Genomic DNA, 27940 nt, shown 5'->3' on the forward strand with positions numbered 1-27940 from the left:
TTCAGCGCAGGAATGAGGGGCCTTGTTGTCTGTTCAGTTCTGCTTGGCTTTCCAGTGCCCTTTTAGTGGCTCTCTTTGCGCTGAGGGGCAGATGAATAGCAGAGGGTTCCTTTTAGTTGCTAATTAACAACATGTTCTTCTTTTAAAACACACAACTTACACCCAACAACAGCGACAATCACCCATACTGCCCTTACAGTCACACTAACACATGTAACAGCAACAGACATGCATGTGGCAAGCCCTACACAACATACCCAGCTAAAATCATAAACACATACACAAAAATAACCACTTGAATACCCCAGCCTCTCTTAATAAAATACATCTGTTATGTCTGAACCTTGTTTATAATAAATGCCAGAATATCCATTCACTTTAATGTCTATCAATATCTGTAAGAAAGCTACATACAAAATCAATGCTTTTGAATAATCAGATCATTACAAGTTCATCTACACCAGTAGGGCCATATCTGATTTTACTGTCTGTGATTCTGTAACCAAGTTGCAAGAGCTGTGAAGATGATCATGGGAATAGATCTAGAAATGTTCAGAACTGGTTGCCCTAGAAAGATAATAATGCTCTTAATCCTGGGCTACCTAGGGCCTGAGTCTATTCTTATCTATGCTGCTGTAAATCAGGAGCCAGTCCACTGAATTCAGCAGAATCGTACTGGGGTAAAACCAATGTACATGAGATCAGACTTCAGCTCCTACTGTCCATGAGGACTGATCCTGCCTGCTACTGAGTACTCGCACTTCCAATGATTAACTCAGTACCTCTCAAGCGGCTCTCAGTACATGGCAGGACCAGGCCCCAGCTGAGGTTCAGGAGGTAATTCTGTGACTCTGCTTCTCTCTATCTACTGACAGATCGCAAAATGTGATCACTGATGGCGAGTCATTGTCGAGTGAGGTGTTCTTAGGCATATGTTCTCTGCCCACTGCTAATGAATGGTTTTATCGAAATATGAAAGTAAATATAAAATCATTGTTTATAAAGCTTGCAGCTGACACAAATTGGTGTAGAGGTAAATAACGAGAACAAGTCAGTTCTGGAAAGTGACATGGATAGTTCAGTAAGTGATCACAAATGACATGTATTTTAATACAATCAAATACAAGGTCATAAATCTAAGAACAAAGACTGTAGGTCACACTTACAGGATGGGGTTCTGTGTTCTGGAGAGCAGTGACTCCAAAAAGGATTTAGCTGATATGATGAATAACCAACTCAACATGAGTTCTCAGTGTGACACTATGGCCAAAAGGGCAAATAGCAATGCTTATATCTATACATGGGGGATATTGAGTTGGATATGGTACTGGTGAGACCACTACAGGAATAGTGTGTCTGGTTTTGGTCTGCACACTTTAAAAAGGATGTTGGAAAATTGAAGGAGGTTCATAGAAGAGTCACAAAAACAATTCAAGCTTACGGTACTTTACAGTGAAAAACTTTGGAAGTTCAATCGATTTAGCTTAGTAGAGAGAAGGTTAAGGGATGACTTGATCCTGGTCTATAAATACTTGCATGGGGAGAAGCCATCTGATAATAGATGACTCTTTACTCTATCCAATAAAATCAGAACAAAATCTAATTGCTGAAGGTTGAAGCTAGACCAATTCAATTTGGAAACAGAAAACACATTTTTAACAATGAAGCTAATTATTTAGCCATTGAAACAACCTACAGAGGGATGAGGTGGATTCTCCAGCACTTGAAATTTTAATATCAAGATTGCCTGTCTTTCAGAAAGATCTCATCTAGTTCAGCCCAAAGTTATGGGTCAAACTAATTGATCAGAAGAGTCCCTTTCTGATACTGAAATCTATGGAGCTATGAACTGGTGCACCACAGCTGCTGTTCCAGGTGCCATGAGTTTGATGGTCTCAGCAGTGTTTGTGATGAGTGAGCAGGCAAGTGTGGGGCTGAATAAGGAGCTGGGAAGTTCAGTGACCCACAGCGGATAAAACAGGACTTCGTTTTTTCTCTTTCCCCTTTTCACCAACACCTTTTATTTTCCTTTCACATTTTTATAGGCAGGTTCATTGGCTCAAGATATAGACAGTATTTCAGGTCCCAGGGTACTATATTGTGGCAAATATTAGAGTTAGTTTTAGTGATGACTTTCTCTTTGTTTGTCAGAAGAGGCAGATGAAGAAAGAGAATTCATGTCCTGGTGTTCGAGAGCTCAGCTTTTATAAACACAAATATTTACTGCATTCTTTACAGTGTCAGGTGACATCTGCCGCTTTCATTCATGCTTTTGATCACTGCACAGATTGCATCATTTGAACCAATAGCCTTAGACTGGAACTAGTGACCTGCCATCTAAAATCTGCCTCTTTATTGGAAGAGCTGGGATTTGATTTTTGTTTGAATTTTGTTGTGTTTCCCTGTTTAGGGGAATCTGTCAAGTATTCCTCACTTCAGATAAACGCTGGAGCCCAGATACACAAAGAGATGTGCCCAGCCACCCAGTGGAATTCATAGTTCTGAGCTCTGTGTGGCTCGTCAGCGTGTCTCTCTCACCAATGGAAGTTGGTCCAGTCAAAGATTTTACCTCACCCATCTTGTCTCTCTAATGTCCTGGGACCAACATGGCTACAAGAACACCGCATAGTCCTGAGTTAAGCACCCACGCTCCCTGTACAATGCATGGGGAGAGCTAGGCACCTAGCAAGGGGATGCACCACAGTCAGCAAGCTGAGTGAGGTGCTGTCCAAGATAGACAATAGGAAAATCTGAGGAGAGGGATGTGGTCAAAGCCCCACCACACAAAGGGAGTTAGGTGTCTAAGGCCTCGCTGGAGGTATGCAGCCATATCTGCTTGGGATTCAGAGCCAGTACCGCTTTTCTGGAGTCAGGTGCCTAAACTGTTCTTGTCAAGAAATGGAGGAGGACGAGTTGCCCTGCACTCCCCTTATAACTTTTAGTCCAGGGTTTGGATGCTTACCTGCAATGTGGGAAACCCAGGTTCATTTTCCCCTCTCTGCCTGGTCGGGGAGGGGATTTGAACTTGTGTCTCCTTCTCTCATGAGTGTTCCCTAGCCAGTGGTCTCTGGGTTACTCTCAGGCTCTCCTGTTGAAGTTGTTCCATTGGGTATAAATCATTCAATAATGATTGGGGCAGGGAGACTGGACCTGGGTCTCCCCCTGCCCACTAGGATATACAGTCATTTTGATTCTCATTTTGGTCCAATGACTATTTAATTGGAGAAACTGAGAGAGCCCCGCCCCAGAGTACCCTTATCCCAGGCCCTCTACAGAGAGAGTGGAGACTCAAGTTCAAATCCTTTTTTCCATATCAGGCAAAAAGGGAATTGAACCTGGTTCTCCTACATCCTGGGTGAGTGCACTAACCAATGTACTAAAAGTTATAAAGGAGTGGGACCCACCACAACCTCCTTGGCTGATTGTTTTGTGGAGGGTTAGACATGCTCTGAGAATGTTCACTGTCTCGAGCCCAGCAGGCTAGGCAGGTGCGGGAATACTTGCTGGGACTTTGGTGTGAGCTAGGCATTCGGATGTTTTATCGGGAAGTGGCTGAGCATGTGGTCACTGGCAGAAGCTTGGGGATTTCAGGAACTTTAATAGTGGAAATGTAGGTGCTGAGGGACTTCAGGCACCTACAGAGTTATATAGCAGCTGAGTGGGATTTTTGAGGATCTCAGTGATGCCTAAATGTACTTGTACTTAGGCTGCTACAGTGGCAGTTAGTCACCAAAGTCCTTCGTGGATCTAGACAAATTCCAAGTGTCTCTTTTGTGTTAATTTAAACCACAGACTGACCCGGTTTGCAAATGGCTGTCGTTTTGCATGAACAGATCATTTTCAAGGATAACAACTTGATGCCCCAGATGGATCAGTTCAAACAGCCCTATTTTTTATACAGAGTAACATAGGCTATTCTGTACTTTTCCTTCTATTCATTGGTATTAATTCAGCATAAATCTGTTTTACTGATGCCAAGAAATAGGGGACCTTCCAGAAAAGAATGTGCCATTTAAAGGATCTCCCTGAATCCTTTCTGAACATAAGCCAGAGATACATACTGTCCGGCACCCTTCCAGCAAATATCTAGTCATAAAAATATCTCTGAGCCAGTCAATGGTTTCAAGCAGCAAGGGCTATGCATTATATATATATATATATATATATATATATATATATATATATATATATATATATATATATATATATATATATATATATATATAGCTGATTTGCTGGCATTTCTGGATAAGCAGAGTTGCGGGCATGGGGGTGGAGGGAATTGTATCTGAATTGGGCCCTGATTAGAGCTAATCAGTTCGACGTTGATGATGAAGGTAGTTTGTAACAGAATCTGTAAGAAATGGCAGAACCTAATGCATTTCACAGAAACTTCCACAATTAAAACAGCACATATAGAAGATGGTTTGTTTGGTTGCTGCGCACACTGGGGGCCTGCGGTTCACCTCTGATTAGTCACACACTAAGCCCAAACTTATTCCAATAAAAGCTCTATGGAATGACACACCATCATTATGAGATGTGTGTTTTCTTTTTGAGGTCTCTGTTCAGATAACAGTACACTGGAAGACTACACTCACATCCAGAGGTTTAAATGACCATGAAAGTGAATCTGAGTCCTTTGTGAAATCACCAAAATCTTGAGACATAGGTGGATGTTTATTCCCATTTCTCTCTCTCTCTCTCCTCTCTCTCGCTCTGTGTTTTTTTTCCCCGCACACACTTAAAGGCTCTCTCAAGATTTTGAACCGGGATTTAAAATCATCCACCAAATGTCCCTCCTTGCATGTTGGGTTTTAGCATTATTACTACTTGGATTGGTTCATAGTATTTCAGTTCCATGTAGGAAAGACTGACCCATCCATTTTCATGAATCAGTATTAGATGGTTCACTAACAAAGCACTTTGGAAAATTCCCTGCATATTGTTCTTAACTATGTAAAAAATTCCAGAGGTGTTTTTGTACTTTACAGTTTTATTTAGAGATAGCTCTGCTTATTATGGGATAACACTATTAGAGAAAACCCAAACAATTCACATACAATTGCCTTTCCTGAAATTCTGCTAGTTAAAAGGCGTTAACATTTTTTTACTTAAAATTAATATTAATTAAAATAATAATTAATAATTATTGATTAATATGATGAATAATGACTCATATCAATATCCATATCAATATCATTTCATATTGATGACTATGAATCATACTTATAATTCATAACTATTGATCTCACAGATGTCACAGCTATGAAATATGGATCATTGTTACCTGGCAGTGAGATTACTTAGATATTATTTATTGTGATGTGATACTTTTTAAATACTGCCACTATGCTTGGTGCAAACCCAGTGAAGACTGTTCCTGCAGTGACGTGCTTACATATCAAAAAGATGTGAGCAATCTATTATTTTACTCTTACTTCTCATATATTTGGTTATGGACACTAGTGATATGGGAAAATTCACCTTACGCATTCCTCTGACAATCCTAACTGACCCACAGAACACACTTACATAGAGTCATTGAGTCAATGATCACTGTGATCCCCTGCAAAACACAGACTATAGAACCTCACCCAGTGATTCATGCTGTGAGCCCGAAGCTTGTGGTTGAACTAGAGTCGGTCTTTTAGAAAGACACATAGTCTAGAAGACTGTAAGTGATTAAGAACCCAATGGACACCCTCCCTTGGTAATCTGTGCAAATGGCTGATACCTATGCCAGCTGGCTTTGGGACCATACATCACCTGAGCAATGGGCTCTGTCCCGTCCCCTAATATGCCAGGTGGAGATGGGGGCATTCGGTGTAAGAGTTGGCAATGCTGGTTTTACCACAGCTGAGAGCTCCCCTGGCCAGAAGAATTCTCAGCTGGACAGTTAAGGCTAGATTCTGTCCCCTGCATATCAGGCCAGGACTGGGGCCGGAAATGTGGCCTTATATCTCCATTTGTACAATGACTAGTTCAAATACAGAGTGTGTGACCCCATACTCTCCACTTTACAAAATATATAATATAGAGCAGTGGTTTTCAACCTTTTCTCATTTGAGCACCTCTAAAAAAAATTGAATGGTGGTGCAGACCCCTTTGGAAATCTTACACATAGTCTGCAGATCTCCACGGGTCCACAGGCCACAGTTGAAAACCACTGATATAGAGAGTATGTAACATAACACCCTGTACATGGTCTGTTCATCAGCCTTATACAACTACCACCATTTGCCAGAGCACTAGTAACTGTTTAACAGCTATCTATTGTAGTAGAATAGATAACAAAGGGTGAAAGCTGCAATGCAATAGAGACAGATGGTTCAGTGATTAGGGTCTGCTCTTTCACAGACTCCCAGTGTGACCTGGGCCAAGTTGCTTAGGTCCAGATCCTCACAGGTATTTAGGATCCTAGGCACCATTCATTTCCCTTTGAGGATCTGTGCCTTAGTCAGTCTGTGCCTCAGTTTCTGACCTATACAATGGGAACAATAGTATCTCCCTACATGACAGGGGTGTTGTGAGGATAAATTAAGGGTTATGCGGTGCTCAGAAACTCTGATAATGGGGGCCAGACCTTAGATAGAGAGAGATAAAATTAACAATTAAAGGTGGGTTTTTTTGTGTGTTTGGTATAAAAGGGCTAGTTTCTCTAAACAAAAGGAGGAAGACATTGGATTTCTGCTTGTTTTGACATTAGAAATTCAGGTCTTCTCTCAACAGAGACCTAAGCCTTGGAGATGAGCGGCAGAGAAGGGAAGAGAGTTTTAGACCGACTGCTTAGAACTCTGAGTTTTTCTTGTTTGTATAAGACCCGTGTAAATGCCAATGCCTAGTGAACACCTGGGAGAAAGTCAGTTTTGGTTGAAGCCTGCCCCCTCTTTAATGCAGGGGTTGGAGTTCACAATAAGCATCTGTATTACCCACAAGAGGTTCTCCTGCAAACCAAGCAGAGAGGCCTGAACATTCCTGAGATTTCTGCAAAGAAAAAACCCTTTAAAAACAAACCAACAAACCTTCCAGGCCTCTGCTACATCCCAAAGAAGTTACAAAGAGGGGGAAAGTGTGAATGCAATTTTTAAACGACCCTTTGCAGTTCACATTTAGCTGGAGGTTTAAGTATCAATGGTCTCGTAGTTATTGCTCTGGCCTAGCACTCAGGAGAGCTGTGTTCAGTTCTTGTGCCATGAACTCCTTGTGTGACCCGTTATGATTGCTGCAGTGGCTGGTAAAGTCATTTGGAGTCTTTCTATTTACTTCAATGCCTGTTGCATCATGACATTACTCTGTCTGGGCCTGAGCTCCATCTGTAACATAAGGTTAATAATCCTGCCTTTCCCCTGCCTACTCTGGGTCTTGACTATTTAGACTGGAAACTCTTTGGGCAGAGACTGTCTCTTTCTCTCTGTAGAGCTGTCTCTGGCATGTCTGACTACTAGGCACTACTGTCAATTCAGAATAAGCAAAGTTGGTTTTGCTGAAATTTTGTTACAAAGAAAGAACTATAGGCAGCCCAGAAAATGAAAAGGCAACTTCTGGTGTAGAAACTGTTCTGAGATGTGTAGGTTAGGAAGGAAAATGGTGTCCAGAGCCCCACAAACAACTGCCAGCAGAGGATCATAGAATCATAGAATATCAGGGTTGGCAGGGACCTCAGGAGGTCATCTAGTCCAACCCCCTGCTCATATACTAGATAACTTCCTTCAGGGACCTTGTGATATTTAACTCTGCCCTCCCCATGGCATCATCCATAGGAGAGGCATCTCACCCTAATGAGACACAATGCAGGGAGGGGGAGGGAAGTGTAGAACAATTGCTGCCTTGTGCTTGCTGTTTGCTTTGCTACATACTACCTGGGGAATCTTTTCAAAGTAGGTGTTTTTAGAAATTCATCTCAGTGTTGCCAATCCTATGGATTTAAAATAATTAATCAGGACTCAAAAATCATGGGGTTGATTTAAAAATCAGGAGCTTTAAAATAAATGTTGGGCCTTATTATTTGCCTTCCTGGTTTATGAGCCTTTAGGTTACCCTCACGGTACACTGTGGTTTCCTTTCTTTTTCTTATTTTTTAATGGACGCTGAGATCCTCACCTAATCCCAGGAGCCGGGACTTAAAGAAAAACACCAAATATTGCAAGTCTCGCAATAAACTCTCAAGAGCTGGCAACACCCTGTGGTTTGTGAATTAAAAGTGTGGGTTTCGTGGATAAATGATGAGAGAGGCTTGTTTGGCATGAGGTCAGGAGAAGATCACCCAGCAGTAGAGCAGAACGAGGGAGCCAGAGTGCAGCAGAACACAGAAGGGAGGAGGATGGTAGTGGAATTGGGGAAAGGGAATAGAAGAAGCCAGGGAGGGGGGGAAGTGGCACCTGCAGGTCACCTGATGAGCAATGCCAGCAGCAGAGTCAGAATATCCAGGCAAGGCAGGGAGACCAGTTAGGAGGGAGTTAGCTGATGGGGTGGAGGGGCAGCTGTGAGAGATGAGGCAGTGGTGACTGAGAAGCTGGAGGCTGGGAAGGTGGTTCCTATGTCCCTAGTGCCCTGCCAGCTGGGGCTGTTAGCGTTGGGAGCTTTCACAGCCTGTCCAGGTAGTGGGCCATGATGGGGTCCTGCATCTAATGGGACTAAAAATTGACTAAGGAGGTGGCAGGATAAGAGCCTTCAAATAGCCGAAGAGGGGGTAAACACCATGGATCAGCACCTGACCCCAGCCCCATCCCTCCAGCTCAAAGGAGATGGAGAGCTGCTCTAGGAGGACGCTGACGGTTTCCCTGGTGTAAGGGAACCTCTGGATGGCATGGGGGAGTTCTTGGACAGGCTGCAGGAGGTCATTGGTGGGGTGTGCTCTGGCTATCCAGCAGAGCAGTCCCTAGAGGACCACCAAAGCCAGTGTAATTTAGAGCTGCCCTTAGGTTGCCCTGATGTATTCTGGGGGCTGTTTCTAACCCTGGCTGGCTCCAGGGTTGGGGAAGTGCAGAGTTTGTTTAGAATCACATTCCTTGCCCCCAAGTTCCGTGCCCCACACAACTCAACCAGACTTGGACACCTGCACCTGCAGCTGCAGAGGAACTATGTAACTGTGAATACAGGACTGACATGGCAACTGAGTGTCAGGAAAGAGGCCAGTCAGGGAGAAGGCTCAAGCTGCAGAACCATCCCCTGGAGAGGCCCTGGGAGATGGTTACTAATTGGGCCTGAAGCCACCTGGCCTGGTCCCCAGGGGGGATACGCTGTATCTTCATCATCTTTGTGAAAACATGCCAGTCATGGAAACAACAGATCTCGCTTCACAGCAGAGTGATTTGTGCAGGGGCAGCCAAGAAGATCCCTCTCAAACTCCTCCCTTAATAAAACAGAAAATACATGTAATTTAAGAAACCAAATTAGTGCAAGGTTAATTTTGATATTTTAAAACTCAGGAAATGGAGATTAAGTTCCCATGGCAACAGTATCTTTATCCTCTTATATTTGTGCATTCTGGGACTCATCCACCGGAAAATATTGGCTGCCTTCATGATCATAGGAGTCCAGAAAGGCTCTGAGTCTTGGTCTCATTGTAAGCAGATTCATCAAGGGCCCAGTCTGTACTTGGATGGAAGAACTCAAAGAAAAAATACATGCACCTTCTATGCACCTACCTCTGTGTATCTCAGAATCTTGTCTTGACAATTGACCCCTCATCTTTTCCTGTCCCTCCATATTTGAGATAGTTTTGCACTGCCAGAGAATGGGATAGGAAGGGAATTGAGCTTGGTATTTGTCCCTTGGGGAAGTCAGCAAGACTGTTTATGCAGCTGACAGCTCTGTGTTTGGGTGTGTCAAGGCAGGGTCAGGGAGGGTATGTGTTAGAAGTGTCTGGCATAGTGGCGATTGTTACTTTTCTTAAACAAACAAAGAAATTCCGACCGAAAAATTCCATTAATACAAAGTTAAGGTTGAGAATTTAACACCTAGATTCAGGAAGTTCCCGTGGTGATATCCCCACCATCCTTAACACTCTGCAGTGCGGATAGGTCTTACAGTTAGGAATGGGCAAGCCAATCTGGACAAATTGCAACTGTTTCCAATCTTTGCCCATCCTACACACCAAACCCAAACTTAATCCCATCAGAGCTATGGGACAAGTTCAATACACGTTCTCTACCATCCAGAGGTGGGATCTGAGCTCTCTTCTACTGCTGCTTATCTCTGGAGCGTTGCTTGTAGTGACACCACAGAGCTAAGAACTCCAAATATAGGGTCCTATGTTCCCATAACTTGCATGCCAAAAAGTGTATCAAGTTACAAGACAATCTACCTCCAAATTCTCAGCACAGCTGTACGCCTGTTGGTTGGCATGCTGCCACTCCCAGCAACAGCACAGAAATAGTACTGCTGAGCCAGAGAGAGGTGGGAGGAACCTCGATCTGAGGGGTCAGCACAAAACCTGGGGTCCCTGGGAAAACAAAAGCAGACACTACAGAAACCACAGCGGATTTAGCATATGATAGGTAAGAATCCCCCGAGTGGCCTGCCAACATACAACTGTTTCTGGGGATGTCAGTGCACACAGAATGCATCTGCAACTGATGGCATGGGATGGATCAGGCTCTGCATCCACTTACTACACGTTATCATTGAACAGCCTCAGAGGTGGTCATGGAGCCTTACACAGTGTTACAGAGATGGTTTTAGTTTGAAGAATTTTCAGTCTAAAGGCATTATCGAGCAAGTGAGACCAGACCAGACCATGGCATGGGGGAGGAAGGGTGATGGAAGCTGCTCAGATAACTGTGAATCCAGCTCAGATGATTTGGCCTGTGAAGCTGCCAGTGCATCAGGTTTGTAGGTTTTATTGTCACTTTCCTCAAATAAATATTTCATTTATTTTCAGTTCCTTCCCCCTTTTCCCCATGGGGAGATGGGCAGGACTCTGGGAGGAGGGGGGAGTTGGAGGAGATCAGGGTGTTGGGCAGTGTTTTGACATTTGAGGAGAAGTAGGGTGACCGTATTTCCCAAAGGGAAAATGGGACCCCATATGGGGCTCGCCCAAGCATCCCCCCACCATCCCCTGTGCATGGAGCTGGCCTGAGCTGCTCACCCGCACATGAAGTTGGCTGGAGCCACCTGGCATCACTGCTCACCCGAGCCCCACTGCAGGGGGCTAGCACTGCCACTTGGTCCTCCCCCAAATGTTTCTGTGTACCCCACTAGAGGACACACCCCACTTTTTGGCAAAACTGGGCATTTGTCCCATTTGCTCTTGCCAACTAATGATCAGTCGGCAAGAGCAAATGGGACAAATCCAATTTTGCCACACACACACACAAAAAAATAATCGAGACACCCATGACAGGGCTGAAAAACGGGCCAAAACGGGATGTATGGTTACCCTAAGGAGAAGGGTCAGGCTATTTGATGTGTGCCAGGAAAGCTGATCCAGTGTAGGAGCATCATGGAATCAAGTGATGAAGTCTGGAGTGGGAGAATAAGACGGAGCCATGGGGGCTAGGACCAGTAGCACTGGAAAGCATTGGGGCTGATACAGAATCTCATCATACCTCCCTTAAGCCTCATTGAAGTGGCATGTCTGTGGTGCATAGGCCTTGAACTGGCCCTCTGCATGGGGTGAATCACATCCCACTTGCAAGGGGATCTAATTTGCTGTGAGCCCCTTAATACTGACTCCGCTGGCATTTCTGGGTTGAAATTTCCGTCTCAGCAGTGCATTAAAGTAGCTGTTTATTAAGTGGTCTCTATCACGACCCAGGTTCACCATATCGCTGTGTTCCAAGGCTGACAGTTTTTCATTAATTTGCAGTATATTCTTCTGTTAATTGATTGATAGAGGAGGAAGTGATAGGGCAGTTAATGCCCTGAAAGAATCTTTATTTTGCAGCTAGCAATTTTCTCCTTGTTTGTTTGCAGCGAGAGGAAGATTTGCCTGTAATTTGAATTGGATTTCTTTTAACCAAATGAAAAGCAGCCCCCACCCCTCAAAATTCCGGTGTGTTTGTGCTGCACCCTGCCACAATGCTTTCCAAAATGGGGAAGACAAAGAAATGAGGAGCATTTTAAATGTCTCCATGACACTACACTTTACTGATGTGGGTAACAATGATAATGGTGCAAAGCTGCCGTTGCACCAAAAACGAGATAGAAAACTGTTTTCTGCTGAGTCCACCTGGACTTTGGCACATCCATGGAGGAGATCAATTTAACCATGCTAACAGGGAACACAAAGATCATGGGCATGGGGAAGTACAAGTGTGTAATACATCAGACATAGGGCTGTGAGTTCAGTCCTGCAAACACTTATGTAGGTGAGTAGCTTGTATCAGGTGAGTAAAAGTTATTCACGTGAATAAGTATTGTGACAAAGTTCCTCCTCTGCCTTGGTGGGTCCTGCGCCTATTGGCAGATTTGCTCACCTCAGTGATCTTCCCCACAGTCTGGGTCAACTCCTCCTGTGTCTGATCAGGAGTTGGGAGGTTTGGGGGGAACCCGGGCCCGCCCTCTACTCCGGGTTCCAGCCCAAGGCCCTGTGGATTGCAGCTGTCTAGAGTGCCTCTTGTAACCGCTGCATGACAGCTACAACTCCCTGGGCTACTTCCCCATGGCCTCCTCCAAAAACCTTCTTTATCCTCACCACAGGACCTTCCTCCTGGTGTCTGATAAAGCTTGTACTCCTTAGTCCTCCAGCAGCTACACCCTCTCACTCTCAACTCCTCATGCCTCTTGCTCCCAGCTCCTCACACGCATTTCCTCTCCTCTAGCTCCTCCTCGCCTGACTGGAGTGAGCTCCTTTTTAAACCCAGGTGCCCTGATTACCCTGCCTTGATTGGCTGCAGGTGATCTAATCAGCCTGGCTGCCTTAATTGGTTCTAGCAGGTTCCTGATTACTCTAGTGCAGCCCCTGCTCTGATCACTCAGGAAACAGAAAACTACTCATCCAGTGACCAGTATATTTGCCCTCTACCAGACTACTGTACGCCCACTTCCTGGATACTAATAGGACCAGACTACTGTACCCCACTACCAGGGCCGGCTCTACATATTCGGCCGCCCCAAGCAGTCATGCGCGGGAGACGCCCCGGAGCCCCGGGAGCAGCGGACCTCCCGCTGGCTTGACTGGTGAGGGTCCGCTAGTCGCGCGGCTCGGCTGGACCTCCCGCAGCTGCGGACGGTTGGCTGGTCCGGTGGCTCCGGTTGAGCTGCCACAGTCATGCCTGCGGGAGGTCCAGCCGAGCCGCGTGACCAGCGAACCGTCCGCAGTCATGCCTGCGGCAGGTCCGGTCGTCCCGGGGCTCCAGTGGACCTCCCGCAGGCATGACTGCGGCAGGTCCGCCGGCCCAATCTGCCGCCCCTGACGACAACTGCCGCCCCATGCGCGTGCTTGTCGCGCTGGGGTCTGGAGCCGGCCCTGCCCACTGGTCTGGGTCTGTCACAGTATGCGCAGTACCAGGTCCTATGGGATTTCAATGGACTCAGCCCATCTTCTCTGCTTTCACACTCTTTTTAAAATCTTTTGAATTCATACATATTACAGGCATGTGTGTGCAGCCATTTGTGTGTGAACAGTCGTGTGCGTGTGTCTGTGTGTATATTAATTAACATAAAGAATGCTTGTTCCTCTGAGAGAATGGTTTTTCCCTATGGGAAGTCTGATTCTCCCTCACTGCAATATAGTTAATTGTAAAAAAACGTGTTAATGCAGTGCTAAGTTGCGTGGTTAAGAACTCAGTGATCAGGTGATGGGATGCCCTTGGCCCTGCCCTGTTGTGTGTATGCATTTCACTGCACATTGTCATTACGTGATCACATGGTATTTGTTGAATAATTAGGTTAAGGCACATTTTGACAGCCTTATATACACAGGTGTGTAGCACAGCACTGGGAGAGTGCAGGGAAGCCATGTCTATGAAAAGTGCACAGGAAGATGTGCACATTAGCTTGCTCCCTGCAGGAAGGGCAGGGGGAGCCTGCTGGGGGCAGCTTGCTCTTTGCAGTGAGGGTAGGGAGTGTGTTGGGGTGAGGAGCTTGCTCCCTGCAGGGAGCAGCGGATATGGTGTGATGGGGCACTTGCTACCTGCAGAGAGGACATGAGGTGTGGTCGCGGGAGCAGCTGCTGCTGTTGCTGTTCCAGTGATGGCCAGGCATACTTTATTCCTCTCTCTTCTCACTCAAAAACAGCTCAAGGGATTTTGCTCCCATTTTTAATAATAAAATGGAATTAAATAACCCTCCTCCCCAGTGGACACTGAGTGCTGAGCAGCAGGGAAATGTGTCCTTTCCCTTTACACTGTCCTGGCAATGTACATAGTCGGCAAAAGGGGATGAAACAACCCCTTCTCAACACCCCTGCCTTAAAGGGGTTCCCTGGCCAGTGTGTATCCATTGCTCAGCTCCCAGCCTAGAGGGCATCATACGGGCAAGAGGGACAGATGGGAAGGGGTCTGGGCAGAGCACACTGCCCTGTTCTGTGGTGGAAAAATTGTGACAGTCTGTACCCATATATTCCCCCCCTTTTGTAGGATTATGATAAATCTTGTACAAAGCATACCGTGTGAGGTATCATTTGAAAACTCATAATTTGCTGATTGCTATTGTCTTGGTAAAATATGTGTGGCAACTTTGTGTGTAAAGTTATAAAATGCTACTGTATGACATTACTGAGACATGCTCCAAAGTTAGAAAAGCAGCCACAAACCAGTTCCTTAGAAACAAAAGGCAAATTGATGCCTCAGCCAGGTGTCAATGAAATCAAATGGACCATCACCTGGTTAAGTGGCCATTTTTGGCAGGAAAAGGGGAATAAGTGAGAACTTTATATCTTGGCAAAGAAGCAGCTGGCGTTTCCTATCCCCACAAACTTTCTGTCTCTTGAACCCCAGCTGGAGAAGTTTCTCAAAGAAGAAGAAAAGTATAAGAATGGGGAAGAGACGCCCCACGATATCTCTTCTGTCATTTCTACTCATGGCATCGACAACTCTTGAAGGACAAAGGAAGCATCATTGAACTGGGGAGGGATCCTGACTGAAAGGAATTCAGCCAGTAAAACTGCTGTAATATGTGGTGAGAGAGACCTTTTGCTTTGAATTCACCCTAGCTTGTTAAGTTAGGCGTTAGTTGTTATTTACTTTATTTTCTTGTAACTAATTCTGACTTTTATGTCTCATTACTTGTGGTCATTTAAAATCTATCTTTTATAGTTAATAAACTTGTTTTATTGCTTTATTTAAATCAGTGTGCTTTGACTGAAGTGTTTGGGAAACTTCACCTGAGGGAGCAGGAATTGTGCATACCATTTCCTATTAATAAAATTACAGGCTTTCTCTGAGTTTGTGCTGTCCAGGAGAGGGCTGGGCAGTACACACACATTTCTGGGGGAAAGTCTGGGACTGGGAATTTGCTGGTGTTGCTCTGCAGTGTAATTCAAGAGTGGTTGGCCATAGCACTCATATAGTACAGCTAGGTATGAGCAGACCAGGAGTGGTTGCTTTCACAGCCAAGCAGGGTAAAAGACACCGCAGTTGGAGAACTGAGGGGACACAGCTTGTCCAGATTGGTCCAGATTACACCCTAGGTCATAATGACCCATGGAGGAGGCTGCTCTAAACTGCCCTGGGCACGGCCCAGAATTAGGGAGACCCAAAGGTCATTAGAGCTTCTTTTGCCTTCCAGCCCTCCCTGTGTCAATGCGGGTTCAGGGGACAATCTGGCCTAGGGGTTAGTGCAGAACCAGCTTTGAGACTTTGGCTCTCATGGTTGCAGACTGTCAGGACCTCACTTGGACTCCCCTCTGCACTCTCCTACTGCAGGGTACTGAGGTACTGACACAGGAAACGAGCTATGCCCTAGTGTCTCTACCTGCAGGAGGATGGGATTTCTAACCAGTTATAGAGAAGCTGCTTATAAATGACAGCCCATCTCCAGCCCAGAGCAAAGAAATAATTTATAGGAAATGTATTGGCAAGACAGCACTAAGATATGAAGGGTTTTCCATTTGGTTGCCAGGGCTTGGCCAAAGCTGCCAAGGTAGGAATGGATGAAGCTATTCTGCTTTCAGTTTAGATTAGTAATCTACCGTTTTAATTTCTAATGAGAAAAAGGCTGGTTTAAATCAAACCTAGAAATATCCTACCATTCCCAACATAGACAGTGACAATTCCATAGCAGAGTACAAATACGGGAGCATCACTGAACTACTAGCTTTGCCTGTTTGAAAGGAGCATATGTTTAGATTAGCAACTGGCGTACGATTGATCTGTAAGTAACTTTTGGGAGTTGAATGGAAGTTTCTGGGATTTGGCTTTGGCTCTGAGCCCACTGGTTTGTGATCTGAGTTTTGCAGCCAGTTCACTGGAAAAGCCCATTCCCTTTTTCCTAATATGTTCATGGTGTATGGTTATCATAGAAATGTAAGCGATGCCCTCTCAGTGTGATGATCTATCCCAACTAACTGTGGTATGTAACCTATCACTTAAATCAGCCTCTGTACCAGATGATTGGAGGATAGCACAATACCATTTTTTAAAAAAGGCTCAAGAGGCAATCCTAGCAATTACAGGCCGGTAAGCCTAACTTCAGTACCAGACAAATTGGTTGAAATTACAGAACAGAATTATCAGAGACACAGATGAACACTATTTGTTGGGGAAGAGGCAACTTTTGTAAAGGGAAATCATGTCTCACCAATCTGTTAGAATTCTTTGAGGGGGTCAACAAACATGTGGACACGGGTGATCCAGTGAACTTTCAGAAAGCCTTTGACAAGGTCCCTCACCAAAGGCTCTTAAGTAAAGTAAGCTGTCATGGGAATCAGAGGAAAGGTCCTCTCATGGATAAGCAACTGGTTAAAAGAGAGGAAACAAAGGATAGGAATAAATAGTCAGTGTTCAAAATGGAGAGAGGTAAATAGTGGTGTCTCCCAGGGATCTGTACTGGGATGAGTGTTGTTCAATGTATTCATAAACGATCTGGGGGGAAAGGGTAAACAAGAAGGTGGCAAAATGTTCAGACAACACAAAATTACTCCGGATAGTAAAGTCCAAAGCAGATTGCTAGGAGTGACAGAAGGGATCTCACAAAACTGGGTGATTGGACAACAAAATGGGAGATGAAATTCAGTGTTGATAAATGCAAAGTAATGCACATTGGAAAACATAATCACAACTATACATACAAAATGATGGGGTCTAAATTAGCTACCACCACTCCAGAAAGAGATCTTGGAGTCTATCTTGTGGATAGGTCTCTGAAAACATCTGCTCAAAGTGCAGCGGCAGTCAAAAAGGCTAAGGGGATGTTAGGAACCATTAGGAAAGGGATAGATAATAAGCAGTAAGTAACACAATGCCACTATATAAAACCATGGTATGCCCACACACTGAATACTGCATGCAGTTCTGGTTGTCCCATCTCAAAAGAGATATATTAGAATTGGAAAAGGTGCAGAGAAGGAGAAATTAATAACACTGGAACTTTTCAGTTTGTAAAAGAGACGACTAAGGGTGGGATATGATAGAGGATTATGAAATCATGAACAGTGCGGAGACAGTGAATAAGAAAGTGTTACTTATGCCTTCGCATAACAGAAGATCCAGGGGTCACCCATGAAATTAATAGGCAACAAATTTAAAACAAACAAAAAGAAGTACTTCTTCATACAACACACAGTCAAGCTATGGAACTCGTTGCCAGGGGATGTTGTGAAGGCCAAAACTATAATTGGGTTCTGTGATGGGCTATGCCCCTTAGGAAACCACCTGATGTGCTGAGATACCACTGAGTCTACCTGTTCTGCCAGCCTGGGCCCCCTTTCACCAGTCTTGCTGAGCCAGGCTATTAAAGCCTCCTCTAACACACACAGACACAGGCAGGGCCACACCCAGCTGCAGATCAGCTCTGGGAAGACTCAGCTTAAGGGACTTGCTCCAACACTCTAGTGCTCACTCCTTTTAAGGGGTACAAACCCAAAGGTTTTATGAAATTTGTTCCCTCACTCAATGTGGAGAGAGGTGTGCACGCTTCTTGCCCCCCCAGTTAGAAATGACAGAAACTGGGTTTAATTATAAAACAAATTTTATTAACTATAAAAGGCAGATTTTAAGTGGTAAAAGGGGTAACAAACAGAACAAAGCAGATTACTAAGCAAATGAAATCAAACACTCAAACTAAGCTCGTTTCACTAAAGAAATTGGTTACAAACAGTATTTCTCACCCTATATATTGTTGCAGGCAGGTTGCAAAGTTTCTGTGGTTCAGAGTTCCAGTTACATTCCTTTTCAGACTGGAACCATGTCTCAGTCTGGACTCCCCCCTGCCTTCCCTTCAGGTGGCTTTTGCAGTCTTTCTTCTTGGGCAGACAGCCCAGGATAGGAGGAGCCCCATTTGCCTTCCTCTCCACCCTTAAATAGGATTTACATAAGGCAGGAATCCTTTGTTTCCCAAACTTGACCCACCCTGCCTCAAGAGGTAATGTTTTAGTATCAGGTGACAAGACCTCCTGACTCTGTAGGATCAAAGCATCCATGAGTCAGTGGCAGTGTGGAGCGTTCACAGGAAGACCAAGCTTTTCACAGTCCATTGTCCTCGCTGATGGGCCATAAGTGCCTTCTGGCTTTTCCATTGTTGTACCTGAAGTGTTAGCAGTGAGCGTCACCCAAAGTAGCATAGTTGAAATACAGATACATAGTTAATATTCCTAACTTCAGATACAGAAACGATACAGGCATACAGATTGGATAATCACATTCAGTAAATCATAACCTTTCTAATGATATCTCACATGAGCCATCTTGAATAAAGTACATCTCAGTTATGTCATACGCATACCATAAGCATATTTTCATAAAGAATATGGACTGAAACATCAGAGGTTCAAAAAAGAATTAGATAATTTCATGGATGATCAGTCCATCAATGACTATTACCCAAAATGGTCAGGGACGCAACCCCATTCGCTGGGTGTCCCTAAGCCTTTGATTGCCAGAAGCTGCGAGTGGATGGTAGGGGCTGGATGAATCTAGTTGACACTAGTGTCAGGCAGGGAGACTTTAAACCTCTCTCACTTTGCTTATCATGGTTTCATTGCCCTGTTCTCTTCATTCCCTCTGAAGCACCTGGCATTGGCCATTGTCAGAAGACAGGGTACTGGGCTAGATGGACCATTAGTCTGACCCAATATGGCTGTTCTTTTATTCTTAGGTCCCCACTCTGGTGGTGGCTGGGCTACCCAGAGCTTGATGAATCTGATACAGCCTTGGTAGTAGAGGCTTACACATTAAAATATAATGGTCCCGGGTTTGATTTCTGCTGCTGCTGAACCACTGACAGGTGTCAGCATTACAGAAGTAATCAACAGCATCAGTGAACATTGAGTATCAAGAACCTGTAAACTGGTTCAGAACTCTGCATAGTTCTTGTAGAAGGGAAATCTATTTCTCACACCTTCAATTTAGCAAAACAAAAACGGTTCCAAACATTCTTCTTGGTCCATACGGTTTCTGAGGGAAATGTACCACGTTCAGCTTCTTTACTTTGCACTGTAGAGGTAAATCTTCTGTGTTTGCTTTCAAAGCTTTTAGCAGAGAATCTTGCTTGTACATTATTTTTCACAATTTCTCCAATCCTTGCAGAATTTGGAGTCAAGGATTTAATTTAATTTTTGTCCTTCTGGAGAAAGACAAATATAATTTATTTTCTGAAATAGCTTTTAATGGGGTGCCAGAATGTGTAAATCCAAAGGTCTTTGCCTATTTCTTTAACATAAATACTTTTAAAGATGAAACAAGTATTAGGGTCTGATGGATTTTTTTTTAATTTCATACAAAAATGTTCACCAATTAGTTTCACACTTTTTTTAGTTCTTCACTGCAAAATTTTGTGTGTCAATAATTCCCTAAGTATTGTCATAGGTGGGTGTGGAAATCCATTTTGAGTGTGAAATTTTGGATTCCCATAACTTTGTGGATTCAAAATTTTGCATGACAATTACCATGGGACTCAACATTTGCAATTTGGTATTGAAGAGCAAAACCAGGGATGGATGTAGATTCATAGAGTTTAAGGCCCCCCAGAAGGGACTGTTACGATCATCAAGTCTGATCCCCTGCATAACACTGGCCAGAGAACCTCCTGCTGAGATTCCTGCAGTAAAGAGATTTATTCTTCCCTTCTACACACTTCCAAACCACCAACCATAGTGATGAAGAACTGGTATGCTGCCCTGCCTTGCCCTCCAAAGGTGGAGAAGGAGAATCCATGTAACCCTAGCCGCCACTACCGGGAGGAAACACAGGGTAGTGGTAGTTGGCAATTCTCTTTCGAGGGGGACAGAGGCACCCATGTGTCTGCTTGACATGGCATCCCGGGTGGTATGCTGCCTGCCAGGGTCCTGTATCCGAGATGTTATGGAGGGATTGTTGAGGATCATTCAGCCCTTTGACTACTATCCCATGCTACTCATCCATGCGATTATTAATGACACTGCGAGGTCTGACCCTGAGCAGATCAGAAGTGACTACAGGGCACTGGGAGTAAGTGTGAAGGAGCTTGGGGTGCAGGTGGTGTTCTGTTTAATCCTTCTGGTCAAGGGTATGGGCCTAGGCAGAGAAAGATGCATCCTGGAAGTGAATGCCTGGCTGCAAGGATGGTGTCACCAGGAGGGTTTCAGATTCCTTGACCATGGGATACTGTTCCAGGAAGAAGGACTGCAGAGTGGAGATAGGGTTCACCTATCGAGGAACGGAAAGAGTGTGACGGGGTCTCTGTGGTGCAACCTGGATTGTGGGACCACTGAGCCCTCTGACCCACCAACCTGGGGTATCCCTTTCATACTGTGATGCTGTGTCAAGCCATAAACCTCTGGCAGGTTCTACACTAACACAGCCATCCAGAGGCAGGGACACACCCTACTGAGTTACATAAATGCTCTTCCAGCCACTCATGAACCATGAATAGGGAGGATCCAACCAATTTCCCCCAGGCCTGAGCTCCCCAGTCTTGCACCCCAGAATGCTTGTCTTGCCCTGGTCAGAAGCCTGGCCAGTGTAAGTTCATTACCCAGTCCGCCCCTCTGTCAATGTGGAGAGGAGACTCACCAGCCTTTGTAAACTGAGCTGAGATTTTCCAAGCACTTCAACCAAAGCACACCGTTTTTAGGTAAAATATAAAACAGATATGTTAACTATTGAAAGATAGATTTTAAGTAGTTTTAAGTAGCAAGCATAGAGATCTAAATTGGTTACTTAATAAATACAAATAAATTAGCAGTCTAAGTTCTATAAACTAAAACAGGATTTCAATCACTCAGTGCCTCACTCTTATGGATGGTACAAACAGGTCACAGATCTCAATATACAGATTGGAACTTTCCTCCAGCTTGGGGCCACCCTCTCTAGGTCAAAGTCTTTGTTCTCCAGACGTGTTTCCAGGTGTTGTGTTGTGGGAGGAGTGAGTCCAAGTGATGATGTTACTTCCCCTCTTTTATACTTTCTTCCAGTTTGCTGGAAAGGTCTTTGCTGTGAGGTGGGTTAGTCTATTCCCCTCTCCTCTGAGAAAGCTCTAGGACAGTGGATTCTTTCCTTGATGGGTGTTGGCTGCTGTCTGGCTACTCCATTGTTGCGCTAAAGGCCGGTTCTGGTTGTTCCCAACCTCACAACATATTTCAGTAACTTATACATAGCAAAATGTCATAACTTTACATACAATGATAGCGCATACAATCCAACAGGATATTAATATTTAATAGATTAAGACTTTTAAAATTATACTTCAGAAGGCATACTTTATACAAAACATATCTTAATTATATGACAGTGGTGAATATGGGGGTTCTGGGGTGCTACTTTGGGATTCAGAATGTCAAAAAAAGTACACCTCTACCCCAATATAACGTGACCCAATATAACATGAATTTGGATATAACGCGGTAAAGCAGCGCTCTGGGGGGCGGGGCTGCGCGCTCCAGTGGATCAAAGCAAGTTCAATATAACGCGGTTTCACCTATAACGCGGTAAGATTCTTTGGCTCCCAAGGACAGCGTTATATCAGGATAGAGGTGTATCTTTGAATACTGACTAGCTAACCTAGTTATGAAGGATTTAAATTATGTTTGATGGGGGCAGGAGACGAAAGCCCACTGGTAAATCAGAAACTTGGAGACCTGGGAGAAGGGTCGGAATCTGGGAGCAGCATGGGCCATTACAGAAGTGGGACAAGGCAGAGACACGAGAGCAGCCAGAGGGAAAATCAAATCAGTATCTTAGCTGTCTGTATACTAATGCGAGAAGTATGGGGAATAAGCAGGAAGAACTAGAAATGCCAGTGAATAAACACAACTATGACATAGCTGGCATCACAGAGACTTGGTGGGATAATGCACATGACTGGAATACTGGGTTAGAAGGGTACAGCTTACTCAGGAAAGATAGATAGTGAGTGCCAGTGAAAATGAGGCAGGATCTGAGGCTAAAATAGGGAAAGAACAAGTTAAAAATTACTTAGACAAGTTAGATGTCTTCAAGTCACCAGGGCCTGAGGAAATACATCCTAGAATACTCAGGGAGCTGACTGAGGAGATATCTGAGCCATTAGCGATTATCTTCGAAAACTTGTGGAAGATGGGAGAGATTCCAGAGGCCTGGAAAAGCAAATATAGTGCCAATCTATAAAAGAGGACTAAGGACAAACCCAAGGAATTACAGCCAGTCAGCTTAACTTCGGTACCTGGCAAGATAATGCAGTAAATAATCAAGCAATCAATTTGCAAACACTTAGAAGATAATAGAGTGATAAGTAAGAGTCAGCATGGATTTATCCAGAGCAAATCATGTCAAACCAACCTAACAGCTTTCGTTGACAGGGTAACAAGCCTAGTGGATAGGGAGGAAGCGGTAGATGTGGTATATCTTGCCTTTAGTGAAGCTTTCAGTACTGTCTCTCTCATAAACAAGCTAAGGAAGTATAGCGTAGATAGAGTTACTAAATGGTGGATACATAACTGATTGGAAAACCATTCCCAGAGAGTAGTTATCAGTGGTTCACAGTGAATCTGGAAGAGCATATCAAGTGGGGTACTGCAGGGATCAGACCGGAGTCCAGTTCTGTTCAATGTTAGTGGTTTAGATAATGGCATAGAGAATACACTTATAAAGTTTGCGGATGATACCAAGCTGGGAGGGGGTGCAAGTGCTTTGGAGGATAAGGCTAAAATTCAAAATGATCTGGACAAATTGGAAAAATAGTCTGAAGTAAATTGGATGAAAAGCAATAAGGACAAATGCAAAGTACTCCACTTAGGAAGGAACAATCAGTTGTACACGTACAAAATGGGAAATGACTGCCTAGGAAGGATTACTGTGGAAAGGGATCTGGGGGGTATAATGCAGTAGTTCTCAACCTTTCCATACTACTGTACCCCTTTCAGGAGTCTGATTTGTCTTGGTTCACCTCACTTGAAAACTACTTGTTTACAAAATCACAGATAAAAATACAAAAGTGTCACTGCACAGCATTACTGAAAAATTGCTTAGTTTCTCATTTTTACCATATAATTGTAAAATAAATTGATAGGAATATAAATATTGTGCTTACATGTCAGTGTATAGTATATAGAGCAGTATAAACAAATCATTGTCTGTATGAAATGTTTAGTTTGTACTGACTTCACTAGTGTTTTTTATGTAGCCTGTTGCAAAACAATGCAATATCTAGATGAGTTGATGTACTCCTTGGAAGAGCTCTCTGTACCCCCCAGGGGTACATGTACCCCTGGTTGAGAACTACTTGTATAGTGGATCACAAGCTAAATATGAGTCAACAGTGTAACACTGTTGCAAAAAAAGTAAACATCATTGTGGGATGCATTAGTAGGGGTGTTGTAAGCAAGAAGTAATTCTTCCGCTGTACTGGGCACCAAGTTTCAGGAAAGATGTGGACAAATTGGGGAAAGTCCAGAGCAGAGTAACAAAAATATTAAAGGTCTAGAAAACATTACCTATGAGGGAAGACTGAAAGGGCTGAGTTTGTTTAGTCTGGAGAAGAGAAGATTGAGGAGGGACATGACAGATTTCAAGTACATAAATGTTTGTTACAAGTAGGAGGGCAAAAAAAATTTCTCATTAACCTTTGAGGCTGGGACTGAAACCAATGGGCTTAGATTCCAGCTAGGGTGGTTTAGGTTGGACATTAGGAAAACCTTCCTAACTGTCAGAGTTGTTAAGCACTGGAATAAATTGCTTAGGGAAATTGTGGAATCTCCATCATTGGAGATTTTTAAGAAGAAGTTAAACACCTGTCAGGGATGGTCTAGATCAGGGGTCGGCAACCTTTCAGAAGTGGTGTGCCAAGTCTTCATTTATTCACTCTAATTTAAGGTTTCCCGTGCCAGTAATACATTTTAATGTTTTTAGAATGTCTCTTTCTATAAGTTTATAATATATTAACTAAACTATTGTTGTATGTAAAGTAAATAAGGTTTTTAAAATGTTTAAGAAGCTTCATTTAAAATTAAATTAAAATGCAGAGCCCCCCGGACGAGAGGCGAGGACCCAGGCAGTGTGAATGCTACTGAAAATCAGCTTGCGTGACGCCTTCGGCACATGTGCCATAGGTTGCCTACCCCGGTCTAGATAATACATAGTCCTGGTTTGAGTGCAGGGGACTAGACTGAATGACCTCTAAAGGTTCCTTCCAGTCCTACACTTCTATGATGACACTGTTGAGCCCTGTAACTTGTAATTGAGCTTGAACAGATGCAGTCTGGATTTAAAGATTCCATAGATTCATAGACTATCAGGGTTGGAAGGGACCTCAGGAGGTCATCTAGTGCAACCCCCTGCTCAAAATAGGACCAATCCCCAGACAGATGTTTGCCCCAGAACCCTAAATGGTCCCCTCAAGGATTGAACTCACAACCGTGTGTTTAGCAGGCCAATGCTCAAACCACTGAGCTATCCCCCCACAATATGATAAGGTGTGGAGATGTGGCACGCTTGGGAGAGGAGATAGTAAAGAGGTGGGGCAAGGGTGGGGACTTGGGGGTGGAATTGGGGCAGGGTGAAGGTGGGGGGGCACCCCTGGGGCAGAAGGGAAGTTGGCACCTATGTCTGGGTGTGTCCCGTTTTCTCTTCGGGAAATATGGTCACCCTGCAGCTCCCAACCACTGTGGGTGGAGGGCCCCACTGCAGCTTCCAGCTGCCATGGGCAGATGGGGAACCCCACAGCTCCCATCCACTATGGTGGCAGGGGAAAACCATGCAGCCGCAGCAGCAAAAGTCACAGACAGGTCACAGCTTCCATGAATTTTTGTTTGTTGCCCGTGACCTGTCCGTGACTTTTACTAAAAATATCCATGACAAAATCTTAGCCTTACAGAAGGCTCGTGCTACAGAAAAGCCAGTGCTTCCCCGCAGTCTCCCATGGTGCACACACAGCTTATGCTTAGCATACTTTTCCTGCACCCTCTTCTTCCTCAAGGCCTATCCCTTGGGAAGGCACCCCGTGATACCAGCTAATGTGATACTATCCCATGCTCAGATTTCTACTGCCGGGTCTGGAGAAGAGAGAGTGGGATGCTTTCTGCCACCCCTTCTGTAGGCCAGGTTGGGAATTGGTGATGTGTGGGGAGGGGAGAAATTGGTCTCTGGCGAGTATGCGTGGTGTCAGCGGCCCTCTACACCCTGTTTACCACACCAGATAGGTTGAAACTTTTCCACATTTTTGGAATGTTGGAGCTAGACAAGTTCAGACTGGAAATAAGTCAGAAATGTTTAACAAGAAGAATAATTAACCATTGGAACAACATAGCTAAGGATGCAGTGGTTCTCTGTTGCTTGGAGTCTTTAAATTGAGACTGGATGTTTTTGGAAGACTGGCCTGTGGAGGTCAGTCTAAAAGATCAGAATGGTCCCTTCTGGCCTCAAAATCTATGGTTCTTTGTTATGGTGGAGATTTTCTAGTGTGTTCATTGCTTTCCCATTGGATCTGGCTTTGACTGGTACTGGGGAGCTGGCCTAGCAGCTGAGCCCTGCTACACCATCAGCATGTCAGTGGTAAATATGACATCAAGTTAAGCAAAAATAAATACGTTTTCATGCAGGATTTTTCTCTTGACTGAATCAAACAATGCCGTTGCCATAGGAACAGCTTTTTGTGAAAAGGTCACATGCTAGAAACTGTGTTTTAAGTGCAACTCAAGGAGATTATGGGGGATTAGCTAATTTATATATATACACACACACACACACACACACACACACATATATATATATATATATATATATATATATATTCTTTAAAGGAAATGTTGTAAAGGAATAATATCCAACTGAGCTGGAAAGTTCTCTCAGTAAATTAAAAAGTTTAAAAGTCTGTGATAAAGGTTTTCTTTTTTAGCAGCATGCAGTGGGGTGATATCTGAAATAGTGATTCTCCTCTGTGTTTTTACTTGGCTTTAATTAAACCTCAGTCAGGGCTGAGAAATGTGGTGAGACGAGATAATTGCACTATTCCCAATACATTTTTTAAACTCTGGCTTTGATATGCACCTCCTGACAGAAGGAACCCACACCCAGGTGCTTTGTACGGCTCAGGGCTGAGTTTGTATCATAGTCTCATAACTTGCAGTTGCTCAAAGAGCAGAGCACGAGAAGGGGATGTCAAGTGAGCGATTGCCAAGGAGAAATTTGGGGAGACATAATCTAGGGGAGAAATAGTCAAGGTTAATGAGTGTGTCAGCAACTCTCTGTACTGAGACTCTTATAACAGAAAATGGACTCACTACATTGACCAATCTCCTATTTAAAAAAAAATTACTTTGTAAAAACTGAAAGACAAAAATATTCTTTTGTCATTTTGCAGTAAGTGACACAGCTTCCAAGACTGGCAGCTTCATAGCAAGAGACTGTATATATGGGCACGTACACCCCTGCCAGTAACAGGGCACCAGGCACTGGTAGCATAGGGACAGAGCTCCTCTGTGATCATCATAGTTTGTGCTGTACTCCTGGTGCCACTCATGCTAGCTCAGATAGAGGAGCAGCACTGAGCTATGGCCCAGTCGGGCTCAATGGGTAGTGATCAATGGCTTGATGTCTAGTTGACAGCCAGTATCAAGCGGAGTGCCCCAGAGATCAGTCCTGGCGCCGGTTTTGTTCAACATCATCATTAACGATCTGGATGATGGGATGGATTGTACCCTCAGCAAGTTTGCGGATGACACTAAGCTGGGGGAGTGGTAGATACGCTGGAGAGAAGGGATAGGGTTCAGAGTGAGCTAGACAAATTGGAGGGTTGGGCCAAATAAATCTGACGAGGTTCAATGAGGACAAGTGCAGAGTCCTGCACTTAGGATGGAAGAATTCCATGCACTGCTACAGGCTGGGGACCGAGTGGCTAAGCAGCAGTTCTGCAGAAAAGGACCTGGGGATTACAGTGGACGAGAAGCTGCATGTGAGTCAACAGTGTGCGCTTGTTGCCAAGAAGGCTAACGGCATATTGGGCTGCATTAGTTGGAGCATTGCCAGCAGATCGAGGGAAGTGATTATTCCCTTCTATTCAGCACTGGTGAGGCCACATCTGGAGTATTGCATCCAGTTTGGGGTCCTCCCACTACAGAAGGGATATGGACAAATTGGAGAGAGTCCAGCAGAGGGCAACAAAAATGATTAGGGGGCTAGGACTCATGACTTATGAAGAGAGGCTGAGGAAACTGGTCTTATTTAGTCTGCAGAAGAGAAGAGTGAGGGGGGATTTGATAGCAGCCTTCAACTACCTGAAGGGAGGATGGAGCTCAGCTGTTCTCCTTGGTGGCAGATGACAGAACAAGGAGCAATGGTCTCAAGTTGCAGTGTGGGAGGTCTAGGTTGGATATTAGAAAAACTATTTCCCTAGGAGGGTGGTGAAGCACTGGAATGGGTTACCTAGGGAGGTGGTGGAATCTCCA

General features: G+C 44.3%; 1 protein-coding gene across 6 annotated transcripts in view; it reads left to right on the forward strand.

Annotated features, from left to right (window-relative positions):
* PKNOX2 (PBX/knotted 1 homeobox 2) overlaps positions 1 to 27940 on the forward strand; it is a 655223-nt gene that overhangs the window by 164448 nt on the left and 462835 nt on the right. Inside the window, exon 1 of one of the 6 annotated variants that reach the window (XM_039496655.1) lies at positions 15001 to 15066. The exons of the other annotated variants lie outside the window; for them this stretch is intronic. The gene's annotated coding sequence lies outside the window, so the exon portion shown is untranslated. Of the gene's footprint in view, positions 1 to 15000; positions 15067 to 27940 lie in introns of those variants that run through there. 6 annotated transcript variants of the gene reach the window in all.

The sequence above is a fragment of the Mauremys reevesii genome, linkage group 12 (genome assembly GCF_016161935.1).
Source record: "Mauremys reevesii isolate NIE-2019 linkage group 12, ASM1616193v1, whole genome shotgun sequence".
In the NCBI taxonomy this organism is placed as follows: Eukaryota; Metazoa; Chordata; order Testudines; family Geoemydidae; genus Mauremys; species Mauremys reevesii.